Source organism: Oxyura jamaicensis, chromosome 7, assembly GCF_011077185.1.
Source record: "Oxyura jamaicensis isolate SHBP4307 breed ruddy duck chromosome 7, BPBGC_Ojam_1.0, whole genome shotgun sequence".
Taxonomy (NCBI): Eukaryota; Metazoa; Chordata; class Aves; order Anseriformes; family Anatidae; genus Oxyura; species Oxyura jamaicensis.
The window spans coordinates 21,643,666-21,669,345 of NC_048899.1; the positions used below are offsets into that span (position 1 = coordinate 21,643,666).

Genomic DNA, 25,680 nt, shown 5'->3' on the forward strand with positions numbered 1-25,680 from the left:
AGGGGGAGAAAAAGGTATTAGTCAAATTAAGTAACTGATAATGACAAGAGAGACTACGATAAAACCAGAGATTACTCTGGTCTCAACAGATTGGTTTTCTTGGCTGAAAAATTTCAGGTTCAGAATCAGACTCAAGATAAACAGCTACTTTATTAAAATGTGCTTACATTAAGTAGTTTTTTGTCCTTTAGCTTCCACTGTTTTTGTGTGCGTGGCAGGTAGTGGGAGGAGAGGAGGGAGGAGGATGGAGGGAGACAGAAAGCAGATCACCCAAGAGTGGTGTGACTTGGTCAAAAGCTCCAGACCTCAAAAATCTTTGCATACTAACATCTGAAACAGGTGGTTCTGGGCTCATTTTGTCAGCATAAGTTGCTGTGTGCCGACCTTATGCTCCTGAGCCTTCTCAGATGTGTAGCCAGAAGGGATCTGTCTAGCTATGTTTGATTTTTATATGTCTTTCAGTTAAATCAGAGGTCCTAATGCAAAATTCACTCAGGGACAGCATAGTGTATTCTGACACTCCCTATAGGACTTTTCCACCATAAACCAATAAATGGATTACAGTGATTTGGGTAGTTCTTTCATCTATGACTGCTAAAATGTGGATAAAATCTTTGTTTTAATATTTAATAATCATCTTCATTTAATCAGCAATCCAAGCATAATTTATATAATACCTCATAGACTATTGTGAATGAAGATTTTCTGTGCCAGTTAATAAGGGCTTGAAATAGGTAGATATCTAAGTAAAGAAAATGAAATTCACATCATTGGAACTGGAGTGCAGAAAACTGGAGATGTAAACTGGAGGGGGTTGGGGGTGAGGGAGGAGGAAACAAGTAGCAACCGCGGATAAAAGCAAGGCTATTGCTTCACATTTAATGACTGACCATGTTAAGGACCCCAGTCATCTCCTCTGGCCAATCATTAACTGCTAGGAAATGTCCTCCCATTAGCTGTTATTGCTTAACAACAAGTTACTAATACGTGTTTAACAATATTCATTATTTTTTTAATGCCTCATAACAGCACCAGTGAAAGAACGTGAGCAAATGAAAATTATATCTTGTATCTGCAGAGCTGTGAGATCCAGAGCAGAGGAACACAGTGGCGCTCCATCTCCAGAGCAGCTGTGCTGCTCACCTGCCCGTGGGTCAGCCAGCCCAGAGTGTTTTACTTTGCTTGTACATGGCCTATGATGTGCTTTATCACGGATGCCTGTGTAAGTGAATGTGATCAGGCAGAAACAGCAGAAGCCTGTTTTTTTGAAACCTGAGTACAAATTTAAAGGGAAATGGATTATGCAAATTTGCATACTTTTGTTTGCTACATTATTTTCTAGTGCTTTTACAAGTAAATGCGCACAACATTCTTTTGTGTTTCCCTTCCCTTCCCTCAATCAGAACACAAGCACTAAAACTATTTTTTTTTGTTATAAGAGTGCATTGTTTTAAACACAGACAGTCATGAGTTTAAAAGTCAAGGCTCCTTTTGCATCAGGAAAAGCACAAAACAGGCAAACTTGTAGGGAATATGTGGCCTGCAGGATGCAGGTCTCTCCTAACAGTACATTTATGAATCACACTGACTTCAGAAACCCTTAGGCAGAATTTGGCCTGTTACCTGAGGAAGCGCAAGTAGACAATTTATTACAGTTCGATCCCCAAAAAACAGATTCACAATTATCAGATAACAGAATCTGTTAGTTCTGGTGCCTTCTGTAAAATAAGAGATCTCCATGGAAATAGGATTACAGAAGTAACCATATTAGATTAGTGTTCATCTGACTCAATTTCCTGTTTCTGACAGTAGCCAATACTTCAGGGGAGGGTGGCAAAAATAGAGTTTTAAATTTACTTTTTTTTTTTTTTTTTTTTCTTTCTTTCTCTAAATGTGTAGAATCTAGGTATAAAATCTTCCTGCCTTTTTTCTACTTATTGCTTCTTCCTATTGCTTGTCTTTGTCTCTTGAAGTGTGATGCTTTCTGAATTTTGGTCTTAACTGGGGAAGTTATTGAATGTTTGAACAACATCTGAATCATATGGGTTTGGTAAGTGCTGTCCAGAATGTAAAAACTCAGTGCAGTGAACGCTTGAGACTTGTCTGCTCACTTGGAGTGTTGGTGTGGCTCCAATGCCCAACACACATGTAGGATTGTTATTTTACAATAAAATAAAACCAGGACCAACACATAATACTACATTCTGTACAGAATATAGATTGCATCCTTCTTGTACTTTGCAGATCATGAATACTTTTCCCGAATATATCAGCTAGTGCTACCTGATGAGGCATACCCCAACATCTGAGAAAAAAACAACTCATAAACATCATCTCTCCCTTTAACTTTAAGGTCTCTTTTATATTCAGATCTGGGTGCTGGATTGTGCCTGGTGATCATGAACTAATCAGAATGAGGTGCCAGAGAGGAGTTCAGTAACGTAACCAGCTATACATGTTGTTTTCATTGCACAGAACCGCTTGCCTTATCTTTGCACCAAAAGTTATGTTGGGATGCAAAGACTGTAGGACAATAGAGCTTCAGGCATGCCTTCTTCCGCCCGGAGAACTATAGTGTATGTATGTTTTACCATTTGTTTATTTTTTTCTTCAGTGGATAAATAATTGGACAATTAAATAATTGGACAATTGGATAAATTTGGGGCACTCTTTGAGACCCTTTTCTTCTGGGGATTTTTTTTTTTTCCAGAAGTTTTTTTTCTTGTGGACACTTGTAGCATATATTTGACCCAAAGCATATGGGAGAAATGCCCCTTGTGCTTGCATTGCAACCTCATTGACCAGCAGTTGAATACACAACACTGAGACCATGAGGCACATAGTGGGAGATGCAGTACAACTTACTTGCCTGAGCAGTGTACTGATTAATTGTACGCAGCAGGACATCTCAGATGTTGCCAAAAGATGATGTTCGAATAGCTATAAAATAGTAACCTGAAGAGTTAGTGACAAACTAGTATTACCTTGTGAGCTCAGACTGAGGAGAAAGGGCAACCCCTTATGGAATTTGTGTTGTTCCCGCTGAACAAAACTTCTGGATCCAACATGGTAATGTTTTGTCTTACTAAAGTGTGTATTTCTTTCTTGGTAAAATAATATCTTAATGCCATTTGTAGCTAATGTTTTAAAGTCATTAAAGAAACAAATTTTAACTCTGGATTTCCACAGACTTATTGGGATTTTAGTGAATTAAAACATAATAAAAAATAACCTGATTAAGGTTATTAAGAGTTATTATATCATCTTTAAGCCATATTTCTCTTGAAAAAGGCTCTTGAAAGGAGGAGTGGCTGTCAGTGAGAGGTTTGCAGTTTGATTAAAAGCATGAAAAAGCCAAAAATAATTTCCCACCTGGAAGGATAAGACAAAGATTTACAGTCAGTGAACGTGTGGAAAAGTCCTTTTCTTCTGTGCAGCTCAGGCTGGAGAATGTCCATTTTTTTATGTCCAACAATGAATGAAATAAGGAGAAATTACCATGATTTCTTCGGTTGTTTGAATATTAGCAATGATTTTCTATGAAGGATATTAGTACATCAGAAATCAGAGGTTTTTAAATTCAGAGATAAAAAGGTGGGGTTTGTCTCCCAGATTTCTCCAGGTTAATTGTATCTTCCTGAAGCAATGGGAAATCAGTGTGAAAATCTACTAAACCAACAATTCTGCTGTGTATGCAGAGAGCCAGCATCTCTTAGCAAGCCTTATAGTAGCTCATTCACTTATTAGAGGTGGCCAAATAAACCGACAGTAATGTCACTCCTGAAGCATTTTTCAGGAGGCCATAACTCCATGAACCTGAAACTGACTGCTGACAAGTTACTTGAAGCAAAAGTGTTATGAAGAAGCAACATTCCCCATAGCATCCCTGGCTCAGCTGCCATCCCCCACCCAGAGCCTCCATCTGCCCAGCTGTACCATGGGGCAGGCACTCCAGCAGGCTCTGACCACCAGGTCCAGTGTGCTGCTGAGTTTCTCATCAGATGCCCTGTGCTGCATGGACACCTTCCTCCAGGTACTGTGTGCTGCAGACAGCCCTGACTGTGAGTCTGACAGGTGTGTACTTGCCTACGTTTATAATGAAGATACTATTGGCAGAACCTCCATGGGCTGGGGTAAGGTGATATCTTCAGCCAAAGATTTACAAGGTTTTGTAAGGAAGCCTTTTTAGACCTTTTCAGCTTTTTCAGCATGCTTTTTAGGTGATGCAATGATGCAGACATTGCAAATATTCAGTTTCAGGAGAGTTTCCTGAAATATTTTCAGCTACTGGCTCTTCTCTTTCCATTTACAAATATACTTGATAAGAATCTGGGAGACCTAAACCTCTCATTTTCTACTTATATTTCCTCATCTGTTTTCACCTGCCGGTGCCCTTTGCAGGGCACTAATTGCACAAGTTATACATAGTGAAATACAGATGCATTCCCTTGAGGGAAAGAGCACATATATAAGTGGAGGTTTTTTTTTTTTTTTTCTTCTTCCTTTCTTTTTTTCATTTTTTTTTTCATTTTTTTTTAAAGTAGTTTCTAACTACTTTATTTATTTATTTATTTATTTATTTATTTATTTATTGTTGTTTTTTGGTTTTGGTGGCTAATCACTGTTTTAGCAGTACACTCTCCCCAGCCCTTTATAACTGTGGCTGTTAATATTTGTTTAAGCAGAAATGCTCATACCTTTTCCTAAAAACTTGATGCATTCATCCCAGCATTCTCACAGGTAGTTTGACTGCAATAGCAGAGCATATTTCAAAACATTTTTGAAGGTGCTTTTAAAATATACTTCCAAATGGGTTAGCTACCTTTCACCCACATTAGTGTGAGATGTAGAGGCAGGAGACAGAGAAGCTGCTGTAGCAGAAAAGATGACCAGTGCATCTAACTTAAAAGCAATATGTTATACCTTCTGCACTGTAAGTAAATCATTCATAATTGTGCTCCACCAGTTGTGCAACTTCTCATCTGAAGGAGAAAAATTACTTTCTGACTCCCGCAGAGTGTCATTTTATGCCTAAATGCATGAGAAAACTCCACTGTTATTCACTTAAATAATATTTTTTTTCTTCTCCTTTTAGTCTTCTACATTAATCAATTGGAATTAAGCATTTTCTGTCATGCCCAGGAAACTCTGAGTGTACTCACATTTACCTGGCCTTGGTTCTGGCATTGCCAGTGCATTCTGTGTAATTGCAGTGCTTTATGCAGTTTGTTAAATCATTGTATGCTTTTATCTACACAGGGTGGCATCCAGAAATGTTACATTTATTTATGCTTTAAATATAGACAACAAAAAGACTCAAAAAGAGGACAGTATGCTTTGTTGTAAGTATGACAGTAGCAAGTTACAAAACTTCATCTTTAGCCCTCAGTAGTCGCATGCTGCTACAGCTATAAGAAAAGCTGTACAAAGGTAGGGAGCCGTGACGTTCCAGCTGTGCTCCTGTAACTTAGATATTTACAGCAGATATAACTAGACCTCTTGGATTTTCTGCATTTTAGCAAAAACAATGAAGATAGCTTCTGTAGGAACCATGTCTGATTGCTGCAGACTGACCACATAGTATGTTTTCTTTTAGCAGCATTATTCACAGGAATTACTAACTTCAGCCATGAAGCTGTGCAGTCTATTGCAGAACTCTGTTATCTCACATAATAAATTAGGTTTATTAAACCAAGCCTTGAAATAGCTGTCTCATTTGAAACTCAGGCTTTCAGGTCTTATTTTTTTACAAAGTAACCTGAAAACACTAATGGCACAAGTAATATTGAGAATGAAGTACATTTCCCTTACTGTGGGATAGATCTTCAGCCTATCTGGGAATGTGTCCATGAGAGATGTGTTTAGAGAAGTAAAGCAGAATTCCTTGTGTCCACAGCTCCTGGAGGTGCCCAGTACCCATGCATGCTGGGAACGCTTGGTGGGCACAGGGAGAGCAAGACGTGCTCTTGCAGAGCATCCCAGGTTGTTATTCCCTTCATCTCCCCTCTTCTGGGTGCAGTGTGTGGGTACAGAGGCCTCCTTGATCCTCAGCGTCTTTGAAGCAATGCAAATATTCAGTGTAACTAAGATGTCTTTTTTCTTCCACTTGGTGCTTTTGCTCTGAATGCATCAGTCCAGGGAAATCTGCAGAAGAGAATGAAAGTGGAGACTTGAGCACATCTGAGCACATCTCTATGTGGTTTTCAGGTCCACAGAGCTGGAACTGAGCACTCATGGTAGGTGGTGGATTAGAGAGCTTTGTTTTACAGAAGAAACAAATATAAGACAAATATAAGACAAGCTTTAGCTTGTCTTATATTGTGGCATTAAATAGCCCCTCACCTGCAGCCCAGTTAATACACTTAGTGTCACACCACTGTACTTCTTAAGAATATGACAGACTCGGCACTTCTACTCACTTACATAAGCATGAACCCGGAAGAAAAAAACTGAAAGATTTTACTTAGTATGATGCCAAAGCTTCTCAATTCTAATATCAGAGGACAACCTTCCCAACAGTGAAAGGGTTGGTCATTTTGTTCCTACTGTATGTAAGTAATGTCTTCACTGGGGCTACTAACAAGGTCATCTGTCATCTGGTTTTTGGTTTGCCTTTTGTGTTAAGACCTGAATTGAGAACATTAGCATATTTCACTTAGGCCAGCAAGAACAACAACTATCTTCATCATTTTTTTTTTCTCACGATACAGGAGTGGATAGGACATCCAAGACTGGGAAAGTTATTTAAGAAAAAAGTTGGTGAGATGCTCTTAAATATAAGCAAGGTCCCATTCAATGCAGCAACTGTCTCAATAAAGTAGTAAGTGCTGAGGCTGATTTTTAAGGCTTTAGGCAAGTTCCTAGAAATGCCAACTCATTCTATCTCTTTCTAAACTTAAATTAGGACTGGAATAATAAGAGTGATTTTAGTGGCACTAGCAGTGTGACAGAAAGTAACATAGTGACATAAAGAAAACCCAGAATGTGTTATGTCAAATAAGCAAAGTATTTTAACTGAAATTCTGGGAGAAAAATAAATAAATAAATAAATAAATAAATAATAATAAAATCTTTGTAAAATGCTGCCAGGAAATATCCACAGGAGAAAGACACAAGAAGGGATTATAAGTTGTTTATGTAAACTGTAAAAAGAAATTGTGAACCTATAGAGAGTTAATAAATTTATATATATGTGGGTGGATTTCCAGGCTCCCTAGCAGGGCTAGAAAGCAGTTTCTTTTTCCTTTTTCTTTTTCTTTTTTTTTTTTTTTTTTTTTTTTAATTATTTTTCCTGTAGTTAGGAAAATGCATATGATATTTATAGGTAAAAAGATAGTGAATAAAACTCAAATGTTTCAGAAATTTCAAGATCAAAAAAGCAGTATGAAAACTTCAGTAAAACTTAACAAATTTAGTTGAATAGTCAGGATAATGGTTCAGTTTTGACAAATGTAACATCAGGAATAATTTGAGCTACACAAATACTTTGATGTTGTCACTAAGGATAAGCCCTGTGCCATATAGAGTATGGTTCAATGAAACACTCTGCTCTGTATGGAAAAAGAATCAAAAAAGAAAAAAAACTGTTAGGATGTGAAAGGAATGGGAGAGAAACAATACCAAAAATCTTTTAATTTCATTAAGTGAATCATTGATATACCCTGACTTGGAGTACCACATTCAATTCTAGCTATCCTGTCCCAAAGAGAATGTAGCAGAAATAGACGAAGCATAGAGAAGTAGGATTAAAATAATTAGAAGAATGCAAAGCCCTTCATTTCAAGGCAAACTGAAAAAAATTAAATTATTGCTTTGAAAGAAAGGATGACTGAAATGGTCCAGTAGTGATAATAGCTAGTAAAGAGAAGTTAAACAAACTGTAGAAGGGATTATTTATTTAGAAAGGCAACAAGTTAAGAATGAGTGCAAAGAAATTAGTCATTTTTGTCATTCATAACTCTCCTCTGGAACTCATTGCAATTTGGTGGCCAGGACTTCAGCTGCATGTAGATTTCAGTCAGGTACCTATTTAAGTAAACATATCGTCTTTGTCACAGTATACAGAATTCAGAAGATTTTTGAGGAGGTATAGATTACCCCGAGTGTGAACATCAAGGAAACAGTAAATGAGAGAGTTAGGAAGAAACCTTTCCTGTGGGCAGGTTATTTCATAAACACTTGCTACAGGGTTTCTGATGCCTCATCCTGAAACAGGCCACTGTCAGAGAGGATGTCTGAGGAGACGGACCACTGCTCTGATCCAGTGTGTCAATTCCTATGTTGAATCAATGATATAGAGATGAAAAGTTCGATATCCCATTATCAGTCTCTTGAACCATCTAATTCTCCTCCTTTTCCCAATTCAGCTATTGATTAAATTAAATGCACCAATGTAAACAGGGACAGGAAAGAAATTCCTTATCTTAGCACAGCTCTTTGTCTATGTGCTTTAGCCTGCAGTTTAAGAGATAGTAGCCCCAAACTATTGAACAAAGTGTAAACTAGAATTATTGACATCTCGTCCATACAAAGATGACACTATCTGGTTATTATTTTTACTGCTATTTAACTTTTTATTATTTTTAGTTCTATGAGTATGCATTTGCTGCTCATTACATGCTGCAGTTCTGGGGCAAAACTAGGTACAAAGAGACTGTGAAGGACGAACCCTTACCATTCATCTGTACACATGTACCATGCTGACTGCTCTATGTTGTGGAAAGATTCTCTGTAGATTCACCAATCTGAAGAAATAATGAGCTTAAAGCAGTGGAACCTCTGAAAACAGTTGGCAGTTAGATAATGATGGATATGCTACAGAATCCAGAGATCTTGGTGCTGGAGGATGAATGATGCATATAATGAAAAGAAGGCTAAAGCTGATCACCTTCCCTGTTAGTATAAACACGTAAAATGCAATTCAGTGTGATGATGGTGGTGGTGCATTGCATAATAAATTATGTGTCTAGATCATAAAGGCAATTTTTTATGATAGAAAAGTTTAATAGAAAATGTATGTAAATGAGCATAACTTGCCTATTGATGCTTTTTGACCAGAATGTTAGGGAAGAAAATAATTTATTCTCTAGCAAATATGCAAGTTGAGCTGAAAAAATGTGGCTGAGTTCTACTTTCCAATTTTGCTCACATTTTCAGACTTAGAGAGATAATAGATTAGTTAGGGGCTGTGTTTTATTGCTGTAAAACTGCTTAGCATTGTGCAGAAATTTTGGAAGTGCTGAGTGAAAGTTAGCGGAGAGGAAAATGTGGTGTAAGTTGCTGATTAACAGAGGAGCAGGAGCTGGCCTGATCTTGGTCTAATATTCCCAGAGGCTTTCATGGGCTCAGGATTGGTCCTGGGGGTTACAAATGAAGATTGTTCCTTCAAGAAAGCTCCAAGAAGCAGACAGCTCCAATGGAAGAAAAAAAGCCAGAAAAACAAAAATGCTGGACAGTAATGTAACAGCGAGAGACACAAGTGCACTTATAATTCCTGCGATTTGCAATGGAGCTACATGGCAGATGCAGCTAGGCTACATGAACTATATGATTTTATTGGGTGACAAGGCAGCAGATGAGAAATAAATAATAATAATAATAATAATAATAATAATAATAATAATAATAATAATAATAATAAAGAGCCAAAGACCCACATACAGGGAGGCTTCTAACAACCAATGATCAAAAAAGCCATATGGTCCTCATGGTATGGATATACTTTGAACCTGATTTCTCCACTTAATAAACTTAATTTAACTATTCCTAGACACAGCATTCTCTTTAGGATTGTCTGTATCCAGGTGGGCTCTCAGGGATCTGCTGTTCTTAAGATGCATAAGGGATTTTTGAGACATCCTGTTCAGACCGGAGTGTCTTTCTTTACCTAGTTTTATCTACAAATGTAAAGGGGATGGGGTTTTCTGGTGACACATAAGGATTTTTTTTTTTTTTTTCCATGGTGTTGGTCATACACTGAATAATTTAGGGTGTTTTTCTTTCTTTTTTGTTTTTGTTAATAATATTTGAGTGAAATACAATTTGCAGTATAAAAAAGGTAAAAACTGTCAAACTTTTAATAAAGAAGTATTTTTCTATTCACCATTATTTGTATTTAGTAGAGCTATGCAGAAGATTCCAACAAAGAATTATTGTTGAAAAATACAGGTATTTTTGAGCCTTGGTTTTACTACGGAAAAGTAAAATTCAATGATTTTTTCTCAAAGAATTTCTGAATTGAAGTTACACATCACATACAGCCAAAATGCTGATAAAAAGTACCAAACTGACATTTTGAAACATAGCAGCTTGAATCAATGGTTTGTTTTGACATTTTGATGCAAAATGCAGATATTTTTGTGTGACATTTCCAAAGCAAGTTGGGATTTTAATTAATTAATTTATTTATTTATTGTAAGTGTCTTGTGGATACCTTTAATGATTGGACAAGCAAATGTCAAACTGTTAGAATTCACATGCAACATAAATCCCATTTGCTGATCAGTTCTTATTCATGCCCTCTGAAGAAGAGCTGAGCCTATCAATGTAATAGAATTCCATATTCCCCCACAAGAAGGTCCAGTTCAAATTTGAGTTCTATCAGTCTCATATAATTATTCTTTTTGGCAATTGCTGTTAAGAAATAGTGGGCATAATATTTTTTCAATTGGCATTGGTTTTGTTGTTTTTTTGTTTGTTTGTTTGAGGTAACACTAAATTAGAGAGAAAAAAAGAGTATAATATTCATATTTCAAGGGGGCTCTAGTAAATTATTTTATTACATGAAGCTGGAAGCAATTTATTTATTTATTTATTTTTGCAAATACCACACCACCCCCATCTAGATACAAGGAAAATAATAAAATAAAAGAATTTTATCATTGTCTCAGTGCACTACATTATTCACTTATGGTTACTGAATAGACGCCCCAGAAGTGGAAGCTGCATGAGGATCACTTTGGCTGATACCAGACTTGAATTTAACTTGTTATTAAATACAAAGCCAGAGCACTGGTTTTCTAGAACTGCATATATAGCATATTTAAATGGCTAGGAGCCACAGCAAAACACATTTCTGTAGAAACATCAGAAAATGTTATAAATGCTTTTCCTAGAATGGTTTGATTTATAAAACCAGTTGAGATGTTCAAGAAGGTGATCAGTGCAGAATCTGCCTTTAAAGGCTGATATATCCCTGTGTTTGTTCAGGAATTTGAGTTCAAGCCTGGACACCCAAGGAACTGGATTCTGAATCCCTGGTCCCACAAATATGGACTTGCAAAGGCTGCCTCCAGAAGGCATTTGGCGGGCTCAACTGAGTAAGACACAGATTTATGGGTTTCAATCCATTGCTTCTGTACAGTTACTTAAATTAACATAAATGAATGGAAAAAAATATTAGTTCCAAGTTGAATTTTCCTTTGCAGGAGAGAAGCAAGCATGAGCCACATTTTCTCAGTTTTATTTTCAGATATTCTCAACAGGGTTTGAATATATATATATATTTTAAAAGATAAAAGCCAACATGAGAGAACATCAAACCTGCTAGAAATCTGCTAGGTTTTCCTCTGCTGAAATGGTTAATGACAAAAAAAAAATAAAAAAAAAAAAAAAAGAGAAAAAAAAAATTGGACCCTTTATTCTAGAGAGCACACATTAATGCAAAGAGGATGTTTAGCTTGGGGTGAAGAGATGAGGACTTGGCTAGTTATGAACTTGTAGAATAATCATGGGAAAAATGATTAAGTGTTCATAGTGGTATAGTAATGACTTACGTAAAGCAAATGTGCTATGATTAGATCAAATTACTAAGAGAAATGAGTAAATGTTGAGAACAATGCTCTGTTTGATGTGTAAACAACATATCTCCCTCTTTGGCTGGGGTTGTTATAAGCAAGCAAGAGTTAAAAATACAAGAGCAATTTTTAGAGGCAACCTCATGACTGGCAATCAGTGCTAATAAGATTCTTTTCCTCTTGCAAGATTCACAGAAAGCCCTCAATCCATGCCGAGCACATTCAAAGGCAAGGGACTAAGCGCTCCCCTTACAGGTTCATTATCATTCGCAGGTTATCCCAAGCCAAGTGAATCAGGAAAGCAAATGAATTAGTGAGAATTAAGGAGCCTCTGTGGTCTGAACCCTCTCCAAATCTCAGCTAAGATGAAAGGTAGACGCTGATGTCTTGTGTCCCAGGGTTTTCAGAATTGGAGCCCCAGTGCCAAGCCGGTTCCTCCAGAGCCTTGCAGAAATGTGCAGGCAGTTAATGTTGCCTAACGTCTCCTGACCGTGGGTTCAGCCATGTGGGAAAAGTTTTACGAGGCTGCAAAAACCAAACCCCCTTTCACTCACAATTAATTATGGGAGAGTTGCTATAGCACCTCACTGTCAATGAGTCCGATATGAGTGCACTTTCCTCTCATCTTGCTCAGTATTAATCAAAGATACTGGGGTAATGTCTTAGTACATAATGATATCAAATAGGATAGTTAAATGGCAGATCTATAACACATTGAGCCACTAACTGTGTACTGTTTTGTTCGAAGCAGCATCTTAACTGATACAACGTGTACAGGACACAAATCAGGATCTCCAGTGTTTACCTCACCAATTTTTATTTGTCTGCAATGATTCAGAACCTGGCAATTTTTTAATCAGATACATAGTCTTAGTTCTTATGATACAACGATCTTCTCAGAGAAGTAGTGGACTTAAAGTACAGTGTGCTGGAAGGATTTCAAAAGAAAGCAGTTTGTTTTCATTAAATACTTGTTACTGCTAATTATATTTGATCACTGTAAAGAATACAGTTTAATTAAGAAGCATGCCATCTAGAAAAAATATTTGATTTCCAAAGGATAACAGTATATCTTTGCATTGGTAAGTAGGGAGGGAAATATCAATTGAAATGGCATAGATATAGTTGAGTATGTGATGTGTGTGTGTGCATGCGTATAAATAAAATGATATTGGTTTGTGGAGACTAGACATTTGACAGGAAAAATATCTAATCAGAGAATTTTTCAAATTCTGATAATGGAATTATACTAAATAAACTTGTATCATATAAGATGCTATCTTTATGTGTGTTTCAAATTATTTAACAGAAGTAATTATCTACAATAAAATAACATTTGGCAAATGACATTAAGCAGTGTTTTCACAGTCTAGGTTTATATCAACATTTTCATCAGATATGTTTCTCTGCAAAGATTTTTAATGCCATCCATTACATGAATGTGAAAAGTTCATTATGAAATTGCATGTTTTTTGTAATAATGTAGAGGTTTAAATTTATTTTATTTTATTTGTAAATGAAGTTTTTCCAGGCTAGTTTGAAGGAAATTAATAGAAAATTAAGTCTGGTAACTCTGCACATGTAACTGAATTCTTGAATTCATGTGCCAGTGTACATAATTGTTCCTTTAAGCAATCATGTTGGGAATTTTTCTAGTTTTTATTTCACCTCTTCATATAATTCCTGACTCGTGACCTCCTATCTACCAGTCAGGCTTGATGTGCATGGCTGTATCTCATTTATAATAATCAAGATCTTTACAGAGAGATCGATTAAAATATTATGGTTCTTTTAAAATCAGAATGCATGTCAAACGAAGTCTCAGTTATAAAATAAAGAAAAAGCTCAGCCTTCTGCAGAGACTCCTCAATGTGAATAAGATGTTTTAAAAATCTCTTAATATTCTAAGACTGTTAATCATTAAAGAGGCAAATATGTTAATAAATTTTTATCACAATCAAAAATGCTGTTAGTGGCTCTCTGGATTACACTATTCTATATACACCAAATTTAACATTGTTAGCAAAATGAGCCCCTGTCTTGAATTTTTTATTTTTATTTTTTTTTCCTGAAAATCAAAAACTCAAAATAATGTGTAGTTTAAATAAAAATTTAATAACATTTACAGAATTGTTTTCCTTTTAATATACACTGTAGTTCTTATAAAAAGTATTTTAGAAACTACAGAACATTTTAACCCCCTCTCTCCTTTCACATAAAATGTAAAACAAAAAAGGGGGGGGGTATTATTTAAACCAAGGTTGAAGTATCTATCTAAGGCATCAATTCTAGACAATCTATTTTCCTTGTACTTATAAGTTATTTATTTATTTATTTATTTATTGGGGGTGGGGGGGTGGGGAGGAAGGCGGGGGAGGTGTTAGAAATCCTAGCCATTACATAGCCTGCAAATAAAACGGTCTGAGACTTAAAAGAAAGTTAAAGGCAAACTGCAGGCTAGTGTAAAAATTCAACAAATCTCATTCTTAATTCTTTAACATTGCAGTGTTCATTTCCTAGCATCTCTTTCTATTGGAAATAAGCATTGTTCATTTCTACCTGGAACACATTTTTCTGTTTTTATAAATAAGATGAAAGAAATACTTAAATTGTTATTATTCTCCCCATTTTCTTCCTAAGCCTCTGTACTGTGAAATTATATCATTAATTGCATTTTTTAATACTGCTCTTATTTTTCAATCAACTTCACCTATGTTAGTTTATACCTTGCATTTAGTCAATTTAATTTATGTTATCCAAAGAATTAAATACAACAAATGCAGGTAAAATCCTACTGAGAAAGGCTTTAGCATAGAACAGGAAAAAAAAAAAAAAAAAAAAAAAAAAACAATTTTGCAGACAGTGTATGTCCAAAAAGAAACAAACTGCACACTACCATCAAGTGTATGTGTATGTGTGTGTGTGTGAAGAGCTTCACAACACAAATATTATTTAAAATGGTGTGAATCTGCAGCAGCCTGCAGCGCCAGCAGCATCAGCCAGCCCTGCATTAGCAAAGCAGCGGGCCCTGCCCTTGTGCTGGCCACAAATGACCAGTGAAATCCCAGAGGCACTCTTGAATTTCTGCATTCTCATTTCATCAGCTGCAAAATATCTGTCACTCACGTCCCACACTGGGCAAAGTGACACCTGCCAGTCTCAAGAACAAGGACAAATTAATGTTCTTCCACCAACTGTGTCTCAGAGATGAGTAGCGAGAGACGGTGGGAGCAATCAACAGCTCGAGTACATTGTTGAAGTTTGCTATATATTTCTGGGGTTTCCTTTCAGCCAAGGTAATTTGCAGCAGCTGTTGTCATTTTATGCTGTTATGGAACTTGCGTTCTGCTGATTTCCTTCCTAATGAATCTTTTAAAAATATTTGCAAAATATGTGCAAAATTGCATTGCTGAGTTTTCACGAAACTGGAAAAAAAAAAAAAAAATGCAGCCAGATTTGAAACAATGCATGGGTGAAGCAGTTTAGTGTCTGCCTGAGGAACATATAATTCAGGCACTTACTCTTCAGTATTCCTAGAAATCACTCAGAAACATTTTGGACACCAGATATAAAAACTTTAGAAGACCCAAAACAACAACAAAAAACAACATTTCTGATGTCTGTCATCATGTCACATCACGTTATGCAATATTATATCTGCTTGTGATGAGATGCAATATGACAGGATGTAATGCAATGTAACGTATCAAAAAATGTAAATAATCCACTTTTGGGGATTAGATATCTGCTGTCAATTCCTATAGCAGGAGTCTGAACTGAATTTATTGAGGCGGATGGAAGCTCAGCGAACACCAAACTGTCCATGGTGTTTGCAAACTAGCACACATCACAGTTCACTGCCTTTACCAATTACTTTTGGATAGTTTGGCTTATATATGAGTGTATTACAATGTTAAATAAAAGTTCTTGCAGTGTATGGCTTTGTGACTAAATCATTGTGTTAATTACAACTGCCTACAGCAATCATTTAGATTATGCCTTGCCTTGTCATGAATAGCACATTGTACATTTTTAAAACTACTCTGTGGAAATTGCTGTAGTGTTCCCATGGTGGAATGTAACTTGTACAGTGTGAGCACAAATCCAGTAATGACATGTGGGAAAAACAAACAAACAAAACAACAACAACAACAACAACAACAACAAAACAGTGCTTTGGGCCAAATAGACTGCTCAGGACTGTGAAGCCTCCTGAGGTCTCACCAGTGCTTGAGATCATCCCTCTGATGGCACAGCTACTGTCACTTTTCTTGCCAAGGAGAACTGGGAGGGAAGGATGAACATTTATCACCATTGCACTTATTGGTAAGTTATTGCTATCAAAATGCACCTGCATTTCAGACTTATACAGACCTAAACACCTCATCTCACAGTGGAAGGCCACTGCCTGCCTGGCAGCAGCCAAAACCGTAACTGCAAGGAGAAGGCTTTAGAGGTGTTGCACCATGTGCATCATGTTCTATTTGAAATTAAAGGGGCCTCAGTGTGCCTTGTCATAGGCAAGGCGGGGGGGGGGGGGGGGGCCGCGGGGGAAGGGGGGAGAGAAGGGGGGAGGCTATCACCAGGTAAAGGGAGGACAGCACGCTCCCCTGCTGCCTTGCCATCAGCAGCCCCAGGCCCCTGGCTCCTCTCCCAGCCACTGCCTGGGTCTCCCTTCCCTGCCCCTACCTTCTTGCTGGCTCATTTGCGGCAGCTGCATCCAGCCCAGAATTAACCCATTTGTGTGTCCAGTGCCTGGGAGAAAAATCCATGCCATGCATTTCCCCAGTAATTAAGTGTTAATGGATGTTTTGGAACTTGTGCTTTATTTTATTTCGACAGAAGACAAAAAGCCACATTGTCTGAAGCCTTGTCTGCAGCACAGGCGTTCTGCAAAAATATCTCCTTGGTGCTACGATGGATTCACCCCTGCTACCTTCAGCTGTGTTCGGAGCTCAAGCACAGATGAGTGAACAGCATTTTAAGTACTGTTTATTCAACATGTTCTAAGCAGGGTTAGATAATATGATATTTATAAAGCCCACTTTCCTGTATACTTGATGGTTGCCCTCCTCGCTACCACTGATGCAGCTGAACTGATATTAGCAGTGGTGAGGGGTGGCTGTAAATTTTGCCTCATGTAGACAAGGCATACAAGGTAAGCAGGCAAACCCCCGGCTGCAGCCGTGTGCCTAGGAATGGAACCTTTTATTTGCTGTCATAGTGATGACTTTTAATTGTCCCAATAAACAAGCTTTTAAAAAGCTTCTAAAATGTTCTCTAATAACACACTTTGGTCTTTAACCATAGAAATGCAGAAATAATTAGAAGTGCCATTGTGTACAGTGCCTTCTGGACTGGGCTGAAGGTGAAGGAGAAAGTATCATGCTATCCTTGTCAGCTGCAAGGGTAATTACTGCTGGCTGAAATTACTCAACATTTGTTTATAAGCTCCCCAGAGCATGCTGTAAATAGATTGTCTGTTATAGTCCAATCACATTAAAACGCTGCTCCTTGCAAACTGCTACCTCCTGTTTTCTGTAAGCTAGACAGAGAAAGCCTGCTGCTCACTTATGGAGCACCAAGCACTGAAGAGCTATGTTTAATGTGATTGTTTTCATTAGCTCTTCTCTGTCTGATATTGCATTTATAGTTTGCCAGGCTTGAAGACTAGCACATTGCATCACTTTTGTTTGCTGTAGTGAGAGTGAATATCTTTATTTCTGGAGGGTGTACGCAACAGTTGATGGAAATTTTGGAACAGCACAAGCATGGGAATATCTAGGAATGCTCATTCTCCTTCTGGGCAATGGTGTTTTTTTTTATTATTATTATTTATTTGCCTTTTAAATGCTTCCGTACAGTAGTGGTCACATTGCCTAAATTGCCCTTTGAAGGATGAGAAGTATTTTTATAAAAGGTTAGAAAGAATCTATTTTCCTTAGCACTGAATTTCACAGTACTGCATTGTCCTGTCCATTATGACCTGAGTTGTATGAAATAGTGATGCAGCCACAGCCTGTCTGTTTGATTTGCTCTCAGCATGATTTACCACACCATATCACAACAGCCCAGGTATTTCCAATAAATATGGGGCCAAATTCATCGCTGACATATGCAGACACAATTCCATTGCTACCAATAGAGTTGCATTTGTTCCCATCAAGGTGAATCCGGCCACTAAACTGAAGATTTAGGGGAAAGAAATTGAATTTTGTAAAAAACAAACAAGCAAACAAACAACAAAAAAGACCCTCCTCACCTCTACTGCATATTAAAACAAAATAAAGGCAGTACAGATCCATTACTAGGGCAGAAATTTGTAACCCCTCTTTCATGAGTAATTCATGAGAACACACACAATGGGTATTTATTTCAACAGCACTCATTTTTATTTACCACTGATTACTCCCCCAAATCAGTACTGATTATATATACAATGAAGTGTGGCCCCATCATGTCACATTTATTTGAAAAGACTAGCAACAACAAGCTGCCCTGCATGTACACATAACTGTGAAAAAGTCTAGACGGCAGGGAAATTTAAGCAGATTTTCTTAACATGCAGATACTGCCCTGGTGTAAATTCTCATGGAAGATATCACAGGTACAACAGTTTACACCAGCTATTGAGCTTCCTGGGGAATAACATAACAAAGCAGCAATGTTAGTGACCAGTAGAGAATTATTAAAGGAACACAGATAATTGGAATTAAATGAATGACCTGGGTTGAATAGCAGGTATAAAAATAAGTGCAGGCAAAATCACTGCACCGGATACCTTCCAGCCTTCCTTGTCCTAGGCACATTTCTTCCAAATTTTAAGATCTGAATAAGGCTTCTGTTCTCTGCAAACCAGCCAGGAAAGGATAAGAACTGAGGTCTGGGTATCCACATTTTCTTCTAACTGGAATCATTGCCTGTGGAAAACTGTCCTTCTGGGAAAGATGCTGGAGTGCTAGAAATGATGATTCAAGTGCCCATTAAGATAATTCCTGGAAGTACTACTTTCTTGAGGCTGTGCTTCCAGGAATGGCAATCACGGCATCACTGCTCTGACAGTGCGATAGGTATCTCCAGAAGTGGACACAGCAGGTGAATATTTCCAGTTACTGCAAGTAATACACTGCATGTTAGATCTCCTGGTTATCTTTATTTACAAAAGCTAACTAATGCAGCACATTGCAATCCTTTGATGATGAATCACTCCAATTGTTTAGCAATAAACGGAAGCTCTTTTGCAATCCAGGTAACATTTTTTATGTTCCTATTACTGCTTTTCTTGCTATTAGAGAAGCAGTGAATCTTTAAAGAGAAACTTCCTACAGCTAAAAAAGACATTAAGGGCGAAAAAAGCTGGGAGCCATAGTGACAGGTACAACTAAGGCTGTATCCTTCGGTTCCCTGGAAACCAGTCAAACACTATCTCATCTTGCAATGGTTGTGTCTGATCCTCTGCTTCAGACATCTTCCTAATAATGGCAACTACAGAGGTGACTCTCTGCAAATAAGGGCTTACAGCAACTGGACATCCATCATATATCTCTAGAGCAACATTAGACCACCCTAATGGGTACTCCCGTCTTCATTATGATATTAATTCTCTAAATTTCCAAAGTGATTTCATTTGTAAAATGACAAAGGCTGGCTGCTCAGGAGACAAACTGTTTTCATCCCCCTCCTGCATGCTTACAAAGGCTTGCTCTCTTTAGTCTTTGGGGGAAAAGAAATTTGATAGCATCAGATCTCTTGTGATACACAAGGCTGCCTAACAGCTACACCACCTGCCAGCACCGCATGTCTGCCCATCCAGCCTGAAGATTTCTAAAGCAATGGTTGATGAGGAGAACATAGATGCTGGTTTGTGAGGGGGCTGGGGGGAAGCTATGCAGAGAGAAAATAGAAGCTGTATAAAATACTCAGTGTGAAAGTGAGGCAGGATTGAGGGTAAGGGTGAGGTCAGAGCCAAGGCTGGAAACTGAATCAATCTGAACAAGGTTGGTTTGGTTAGATTAGGTAAAAACATGATTTTCTCCCTGGTGTATCAGAGCCTTTGTTGTGGCTACAAATTCACTGACAGCCAACCAAAGCAAACTTTGAACAGAGAGACAATTTTTTGCATAGCTCCTGATCTCCAAACTCTTTAGGATTAAATAAAATAGAGATTAAATTAAAAAAGAAATCTGTAAACCTGTGACATCTCTAGTGCTTGCCCCAAATAGTGACCAACTGAAATGTCTGGCTGAACAATAGTGAGGAAATTAGGAGGTTCTTCTAAGGGCAGCAATAATTGTAACCTGACTGGTGAATGAATTTGGAAGCAATCGAAACAAAACAGCATTTAATGTACTGAAAAGTGTACAAGACACCAATCTCATTAGGCGTTATTCTGTTTTAAGAGAGCACCCAAATGGCATCCTGAAATTTGCCTAGTTCTGGCTTTCTTTCATTTACACTTGCTCACTCCTGTTGCTGTTGGCAGCGTTGGGGGCACACAGGTGGTACTGTGAGAGGAGCCCTGCCCCAAGACCTCCACTCCCTCTTCCCAGGGAAGACCACATTTGGCAAGCAACTGGGCTTCATTGCTCCTATGAATACACACTTACAACACCATTCCCTCTTTGTCCTTGCTCTGCCATCAGTTTTCTTTTGTACCAGCTACTTCTGCCCCCTCTTTACTGATGAATCTCAGTATTCAGTGTAGCCACACAGTCCCCAGTGCCAGGGTGTCCTATATATAGCTGGCTCTCAGCTGGAATGAAGATACGAGGACGTCTTCAGGCGGTTGAAGCCCCAGAGCTTATCCACACCTGGCTCCCACCCTCCCTGCTGGGTGTCTGTGCAGTGACAGGGCTGGCTCTCGGGGTGAGGGAATGGGGTAGAGCATCACCCTGCATGGAGCGTGGCTCCACATCCCACCATGGCCTTTCATCAGGCATCTGTTGCAAAACAGGCTCCTTGTTCACATTTGTAAATGTAGCAAAGAGTGACTCCATCTCACATATATGAAAATGTTTCCATAAAATCTTGTTTAAAACTAAATTAATTAGTGTTATTAAAAATATCGAAGGGGATAGCTCTTACTTTCTCCCAGAGGAAGCCTTCATGTTTAGGCAACTCAAGCTCTGTTTTTCTAATTCTCTCTTTCTCTTTGGCCCTGCATTCTTTCCTGAACAGCCATGCAGCTTCAGCAGGAAGCAAACCACCCCTCTCCTTTTTTCTCTGCTCTACCCACCTTGCCCAAATCTCCAGCAATTTTGGCTTAACTTGGCAGTCAGCGGCTGGGCTGTAGATTTGAACCCCCTCAGTCTGAGGAGGTCACTGAACCATAGTCAGCTCACCAGTTTCTGGGTGAGTGCTTTAACCACTGCTATAACAGACGAGCAGCAGTATCACCACCATCCATCTTCAAAAAATAAAGAATAATCCAGTTGTCCAGCCCTCAAGGAACAAAGTGCCTGTGAGTCAGAGGGTTTCACTGAATGTGAATATGAATTACATCTTAATGCTTAACTGAGGGCTCTATGTGCATAGCTTAGTCCTCTGGGAAATATGATTTTGGGTTATTAGCTTCTCTTCCATGTTTCCTAGTGGGTTTAAACATCACCTCACTCAATCAGACTTTCTGTCAAAAATCCTTGATTTCAGTGGCAAATGTGCACCACAAAAGGAACTTGGATCTTCAACTTGGAAGGGTAAATTTTACTTCAGAAATCAAGGCTCTTAATGTATTTTTGTTTCTAGCTGTCAGGGCTGAATTTTCATGCTGTAATGACCCTGACAGATGATGACTGTCTGTTGTTTCTGAATCTTCTTTTAATAGGAGACAGAGAGGCTCAGCACCTCCGAGTAATACTCCTTTCCTCAGTTCTACAGGTTAATTTTTCTGTACTTTCAGTGTTTAGCATAAAGACGTGATGATCTGAGGTGGGCTGGAAGCTGTCCCTACCACTTATTTATGTTGTTCTGAGATTTTGCATTACATAGACTCAAATTCAAGCATGCTGTAAGGATCTGTACTGTGATTGCTTATCTCAGGGATAAACTTGGCTCCATGTTATATGCTTATGATGTTATTGATGGCCCTCTGCCCCCCAAATTAAATTATTAATGGAAAACTCTCTGTCATTTGTTTCTCAATGTCACATGAATGCAAAAGTATTTTTCAGTGCAGCTTCGTGGAGAAGACATTCTCTCTTTGCAATGAGCTTCACCTTTTCTGAAAGAGGTGCTAAACTTTTATTCCTTTTCATCTTCAGCTAAATACTGCAGTACCCTCTTTAAGACAAATCCATTGGAGTTACCATTAATGAAATCTCTACAAACCCCAAAGTCCTGCATTTTACACAAATCACATGTTTTTGTGCCAGTTTCATGTAAGTTAGCCAGTATAAATCCACTCTGACATAAACTTTGCTTCTATCTTCCATGGTTGCCTTCCAAAAGCTTGAAGCTGAAGCCTAACGTGTCACTTCAGTATGGACAACAGACTGCATGATTCATTTAGGGAAAAAAAAAAATCCCTTTTCCTAACCCCTTCAAATGCTCCACAGTATTCTACATCAGAGCTAGGGCAATCATATCCCTTTGTTTAGTTTTCCTGAACTTTACTGTGGAAGGAAATTAGTTTCTCAAGGGTGACTGTAAGAGCTATAGTGTCTTTTTTCATATGTGCACTTAGGTGTAAGAGGAACATTGCTTGAGGTTCATTTGTGGTGAGGTAAGGTATGATTCATAAGAAGTGGTGTAGTACAGAGATTTTGGCATAGAGAACTGCAGGTGATTTTTGTGCTTCCACCCTTGGGGTAACAGAGCCATGACCACCTGAATTGGTCTATGAATGGCACAGATGAACTGATCTGTTTCCAAGATTGGGGAGAAGTGAAAATGTGGTGCAAATGCTATTTAGTATGCTGGTGGGCTCAGTTCATAAAGGAGAAAATGTGGCTGAAACCCACTTTCATTTGTGCTTTCCACCCAAACTGTCCTTTTATTGCTGAGCCTCCAGAAGGCACAATACAGTCTAACTGGTGCTCTGCTCTCAGATACCTCTCAGGTAGAAAACAAGTTGTTTGCCATTTTCTTCTCTTGTCAGATCAAACCAATACATATACTCAATATACCTATCTTGAGAGTTTTTTTTATTGATGACTCTCACTTTCTCTGCAAACAATATATTTTCTACAGTAACCGTCCAGGTAAATAGGGTTCACTCTGGAAATAGAAGGAGCAGAACCATATGGGAGAGTATAAAAATGAACTGACCTGAACCATGGTTCTGAAAACATTGTAAATTGTTTCCATACCTTGACAAATGTTCATGCTGGTTAGGAATGCCTTTGTTGTTGTGACTTGCCCTCTAATTGTCTGGCACCTCCCTGGGAATAATTCTGCTTGTATGTTAAATTATGACACAGGGAGATAGTTTGCCAGCTTGATCTGGTCTTCCCTAAATTATTGAGAGGTTTCTATTATCTTCCCATAACATCCAATACACAAATAAGCTCAGAGTTTATTCAACTCTGCTTAATATTTGTTTAACATATGTTTTCAATGGTGTTTGAACTGGAGTGGTAGTGGAGAGATGCCACAACTTCAGCAAACTCTGGACCATGACTGGTTTGGTAACAAACTGTTCAGGGGCTTTTTGGTGTGAAGGAGAACATTGCACCCTCTTATGCTTGCTTGCCCAGGCACCTCTGAAGTAATTTTTATGTCCTCCATGCATATATATTTTAAGAAGCCACAAACCTATTACATATACAATAGCTGTGTAGCCTAAGTATTACAGATCTGTATGGCATGTCTCTCCAGCACTGCTCTTTCAGAACATTGCCATTCAGGTACATGGGTACCCTCAGAAAAATATGGTTGGCATACATAATTTACCATGAAAAATAGTGGTCCTGCATCAAAAAATGTGTGTAGAGTACAAATATACTCCGAATTTGCTGTGGTATTTTCCTGTATTTTTATTAGTTCTATATACAATATTTGTTTCTTGCTATTTGGGATGGTAATAATAGGAATTATATCTCCTTCACTAAACAAGCTTTTTTAATATAAATAGGATTTGTATATGCTAATTAATAATGCATTGCATCTACAGTCACTACTGCATACAGTAATGCTTAGATGAAAAAGACTTCACATGGGCTGTTCCTTTCAAATCCAAACTTGTCATGTATTCTCAGCACACTGGAGTGAAGTTGCCTTTTTAAGAAGATGTTTTTATTTTGTAAATAAAGATGGCGAACACCTGGGCATGAGATTATGTTTTTTACCTTGTAAAAATCATTTGCAGTTTGGAAAGCAGGGCACCTCATGATTAAACCATACTAAGTGATAATGACATTTTGCCAGATTGTGCTGAATATTGTTCTGAGAAGAAGAAACACATTTTCATTGATTGTTCATGAATCTTCACATTATCTTCAAATGATGAAGTGTTTGGGTTCCCAGCACAGCAGCTGCCTGGAGTGAATGTACCCTGTGGGCATGGGGAATTGGAGGGATGTGCCGAGCCAAGAGGGACACTGCCGGAGCCAAGGGCGAGCTCCTACCACATGGGGAGGCACATGGAGGACAGAGTGCAGCCTTCAGCTTGATGTCTTGAGAAACAATATTATCAGTGTTTGGCTTTCCTGAACCATTCAAGCTGATTTCCAGTGCAGGAAGAGGAGGATGATAGTGATTCTATTTACAATTCATTAGAAGATTGTAGAAGATTGTTGAAGACAGGAACCACTGACCTTCTATTTCCCTTTCATCTGCAGGAGTACATTCAAAAACGATAGTCCACTTTAAGGACACTGGAGTGGAGAATTATACTGGGCTGTTTCTTCTACAATCTTCTTTATCTTTGGGTCAGCAACATCACTAATTGGCACTTGACAGCACACTTCCAGATACTCCTTGTGAATCTCATAGTGTGACTGATGGTTGATAACATAAAGAGAAGAATTCTCGGATCCATTTTAGTCCATCAAAAACTAGAAGCTGCCTAGCATGTACCACATCTAGCGATTGATAGCACCACGTTTGTTAAGGTTATCTGATTGGAAGAGATGCAAGCAATGAATAACGCAGCAAAGCTGCATGTGATAACATCCCCACAGTGAAACTGCATCAGCTGACACTTAGCTTCATGCTTGACATTTTAATATATATATATTTTTTTTAAATAGAAAATGCAAAGAAATGCTCCCTTTTTTCTGAATGTATTTGCTACGCAAAGGTATCCCACAATGCAGTTGATAGACTGTTTTCTTATCTTGCTGAACTTTTCAAATAATTTTTGGCATCCTAAAATTGTAGGATTTTTTTTTTATTTTTTTTTTTTTTTTTCTGATGCATGAATGCGTGAGTTGGTTTTGCAGTAGTACTTCTGCAACTTTGCTCAAGCCCAAAGAACAACAATTCAAAATCTCCACCTTTTGTTTTATATGTCTAAAATATATTTTTTTCTATGCATTTTATAAACTAGTCCCTTCAATTCCTTGTTGAACACAAGAAAGACAGCGACCCTGCTTTTCTGATTTTCTCAAAATATGTTGGCTTGCATATGCAAAGAGTTGTTATCAGTCCCAATAAATGAAAATGATATATTTTTTTTGGATGTGCTTAGTAAGGTTCATTATTTAGGTTCATTTTACAGATTTCCAGTATTTTCATTGGCTGTGGATATCATGCTTATTAAAAGGATCTTCAAAAGAAAGTAAAATGCTGTGTCACTGCATGCAGTGGACTGGATCATTCTGACCTGCCATTGAGTGATGGATGTTCTTGTAGCAGCTGGGGAAAATATTATAACAGAGAGAAATATTAGTGTTCTATTGCATATTTTTGTATAATATGGGCTTTGAATCTTAAATGCCCTAACACT

General features: G+C 38.0%; 1 long non-coding RNA gene across 1 annotated transcript in view; it reads right to left on the minus strand.

The window, feature by feature from the left end:
* Positions 1–4,616: 4,616 nt before the first annotated feature.
* LOC118170290 overlaps positions 4,617–25,680 on the minus strand; it is a 197,105-nt gene continuing 176,041 nt past the window's right edge. Inside the window, exon 3 of the long non-coding RNA XR_004752626.1 lies at positions 4,617–6,144. This is a non-coding gene — a long non-coding RNA (uncharacterized LOC118170290). The remainder of the gene's footprint in view (positions 6,145–25,680) is intronic.